We start from the raw sequence: 4,221 nt of genomic DNA on the forward strand, positions 1-4,221 counted from the left end.
TCATAGCCGTGGAACCTGTAGTGATACATTATCTCTGCCTGTTGCACAAGCTGATTTTTCTAAACCAATATACTTACCGAAACGACAAAAGTATTTGTCATTATCGCCTTGAATTATGGTTTACCTATTGCTACTACGGCCTAACGTACTTACTGTAACTGTAAATGATTGTCGAGTTAAAATTATAGGCTGTTTGACCCTGGTGACACTTCCTAATCTCTGTCCTACGTACAAGCCAGTACAAACATTCCCGATGCAAAATACATTTTTGGACACATTTTTTGACAAAAATATATATTTGTAATTCTATAGAGCAGTTATGCACTGATACAACAGCATAAAGTACGAAGTGCCATTAAAATCCCAAAATATAGAGGTTACTGTGACTTTACTGATATACCAGGGAAGAAGCAAACGGTACGTTCTAACCTATACATTTCGCAGGGACAAACGCTTCAAAGAGCAGGACTGTATTTACTATTTACCAAATTCCATCTTTACTGACGGACAATTATATACAGCCTTTTCAAGGGTGACTAAATCAATTTTTGTGTGTTACTTAAAGAAAATTAATCCAAAAAGTACACGAAGGTTACATTCTTACCTCAAATATCGTTTACACCTACGTATTGTGATGATCTGTAAAGAACTGGGGACTGATGACCATAGATGTTAAGTCCCATAGTGCTCAGAGCCATTTGAACCATTTTGTAAAGAACTTTGTTCAAAATTATGTGCATATAAATGTATATACGAGGATCCATCATCAATTCATGATTATCATTTCACGTTGTTTTCAGTTTATTTTTAAGAACTTTTCTCTTCATTTAACTACCGTTATCCCAATGACTCCACTTATTCGAAATACCGCCATTATTTAAAACTAAAAAAATGAGACTTTCGCACGGATCCCCTGGTATAAAGTGTAATGCAACAGATGATCTGCATTTCGCAGAAACGATTATTGGACTAAGCAATAAGAAATTCAGATTGTAAGACTCGACTCTTAAAAGCAAATGTATATATAATAGTATGCTGATGGCGCATAATCGACTCGTCACCAAACCACTCGCTTCCCAACGTAGTTTAATAGCTGAAAGACAAAGGACTCTGTAAAGAAATATGGACATTACGAATACTGTGACTTGCTGTACATCTCAGGTGAAAGGAATGACTTACGTCTTTCGACAGCCATTTTCATTACAACGAACATCTCAGCTTGTACATGTGAACTTCGCAACACGCCGAAGACGGTATTTCAACATAGTCAGCAGCAAAGTGTATTACAACAGCGATCAATATTACGAAAGTTAATAATAAAATTAAACAAATTTTAGCCAACAGAAAGCCGGTCGGTGTGGCCGAGCGGTTCTAGGCGCTTCAGTCTGGAACCACGCGACCGCTACGGTCGCAGGTTCGAATCCTGCCTCGGGCATGGATGTGTGTGATGCCCTTAGGTTAGTTAGATTTAAGTAGTTCTAAGTTCTAGGGGACTGATGACCTTAGATGTTAAGTTCCATAGTGCTCAGAGCCATTTAGCCAACAGAAAACCAATCAAAGTTAGAAATTTTACCGCTTTTTTTATTTAGAGGAGAGTTCTCCAAAGCAGGGTAGTCGGGACAAACCAGATATGCATTTATTTTTGTAATCGCTGCCGTTATCTTGCGAATACAATCAGAACTGTTAGAGAGTGCCATCTAGTGGTGTATGAGTTGAGTTTCACGAGAGGATCACTTGTAGTTTAGTAGTGATGGTATTTTGAAGATTTCGGTCGAAACTTCTTTAATTCTGTGCTCTGTATAACCATGTTATACTTAACTTTATACTTCGACAAGTATGAGTGCTTATTTAGTGTTATTTGACGCACATTTTAATGTTAAAACGAATCTCTCATTGCTTGTATTTGGTTTAAAAATACCATTGTTCCTTTTTCTGGCACCGATGGGCAAAACCGGGCATTGCGAAAAGACTAGTAAATTTGAGCTGTACCCGGTTTTACTCCACCATTTAAAATCTTTCTGGACAGTAAACGTTTGTGCTATTAAGTTAAAACATGAACAATCTGCATTTGCGTTGTGATTTCTGGCAGTATCTAGGTTTTTTTAAAGGCGAAAAACGACGCGACAGATTGCTTACGCACAGTTTTCTCTAATGAACAAGAAATGGAAATTGTGAATCAAATATTATTTTTGGAGCAAGGATTGTTTGGCCTAACCTTGTTTGCACTACGCAGCCTATCTTATGAACAGGCTGAAAAGAATGGCATTACACATAATTTTAATTAGGATAGATCAACAGCAGGGAAGGACTGGATGTAGGTGTTTCTAGCAATACATACACAACTATCGCTGAGAAACCAAAGAAAACGTCACTGGCACGTGCTAAAGGTTTTGCCGGCCAGTGTGCCCGTGCGGTTCTAGGCGCTTCAGTCTGGAACCGCATGACCGCTACGGTCGCAGGTTCGAATCCTGCCTCGGGCATGGATGTTTGTGATGTCCTTAGGTTAGTTAGGTTTAAGTAGTTCTAAGGTTTAGGGGACTGATGACCACAGGTGTTAAGTCTCGTAGTGCTCAGAGCCATTTGAACCATTTTGCTAAAGGTTTCAATAGTAGCACAGTGGGGAAGTCGTATGATCTACTGGAGTCAGTCTACAAAGAACGTAACATTTCACCAGCAAATATTTACAACGTTGACGAAACAGGAATTACGACAGTTCCAAACAAACCACCCAAGGTCCTGGCTCTTCGAGGCAAGAAACAAGTAGGTTGTAAACCTCTGCGGAAAGAGTTCTTGTCACTATAGAGATATGCGTGAGTGTATCAGATCAATTTATACCTCCCATGCATGTTTTCCCGCGGAAAAGAGAGAACCAATTGCTATTAGACGAATCAATTCCTGGCTCTTTTGCTTACTATCGTGAAAGCTGGTGGATCAACAAAGACAGTCTCTGTTATCGGTTCCAGAAGTTCATTGAGTTTTCTAAACCCTTGGAACCCTTTGATTTTAGATGGACTTACACTAAAGCGCCAAAGAAACTGGAATAGGCATGTGTATTCCAATACAGAGATACGTAAACAGGCAGAATACGGCGCTGCGATCGTCAACGCCTATGTAAGACAAAAAGTGTCTGGCGAAGTTGTTAGATCGGTTATTGCTGCTACAATGTCAGGTTGTAAAGCTTTAAGTGAGTTTTAACGTGGTGTTATAGTCGGCGCACGAGCGATGGGTCACACCATCTCCGAGGTAGCGATGTTGTGGGGATTTTCCCGTACGACCATTTCAAGAGTGTACCGTGAATGTCAGGGTCCGGTAAAACATGACATCTCCGATATCGCTGCGGCCGGAAAAAGATCCTGCAAGAACGGAACAACGACAACTGAAGAGAATCGTTCAGCATGACGGATGGGCAACCCTTCGGCAGATTGCTGCACATGTCAATGCTGGGCCATCAACAAGTGTCAGAGTGAGAATCATCCAACGAAACATCATCGATATGGGCTTTCGGAACCGAAGGGATACTCGTGTGCCCTTGATGACTGCACGACACGAAGCCTTACGCCTCACCTGGGCCCGTCAACGCAGACATTTGGACTGTTAACGACTGGAAACCTGTTGCCTGGTCGGACGAGACTCGTTTCAAATTGTATCGAGCGGATGGACGTGTACAGGTATGCAGATAACTTCATGAATCCATGGACCCTGCAAGTCACCAGGGGATTATTCAGGCTAGTGGAGGCTCTATAATGATGTGGGGCTTGTGCAACTGGAGTGACATGGGACCCCTGATACCTCTAGATACGACTCTGACTGGTGACACGTAGGTAAGCATCCTGTCTGAGCACCTGCATCCATTCATGTCCATTCTGCATTCCGAAGGACTTGGACAATTCCAGCAGGACAATGCGACATCCCACACGTAGAGAATTGCTATAGAGTGGCTCCAGCAAACACGCTTCCGAGTTTAAACACTTCCGCTGGCTACCACACTCCCCAGACGTGACGATCATTGAGCATATCTGGGATGCCTTGCAACGCGCTGTTCGGAAGAGATCTTCACTCCCTCGTACTCTTACGATTTTATGGACAGCCCTGCAGGATTTATGGTGTCAGTTCCCTCCAGCACTACTTCAGACATTAGTCGACTCCACGCCGCATCGTTTTGTGGCACTTCTACGTGCTGACGGGGGCCATACACGATATTAGGCTGGTGTACCAGTTTCT

Source organism: Schistocerca piceifrons, chromosome 1, assembly GCF_021461385.2.
Source record: "Schistocerca piceifrons isolate TAMUIC-IGC-003096 chromosome 1, iqSchPice1.1, whole genome shotgun sequence".
In the NCBI taxonomy this organism is placed as follows: domain Eukaryota; kingdom Metazoa; phylum Arthropoda; class Insecta; order Orthoptera; family Acrididae; genus Schistocerca; species Schistocerca piceifrons.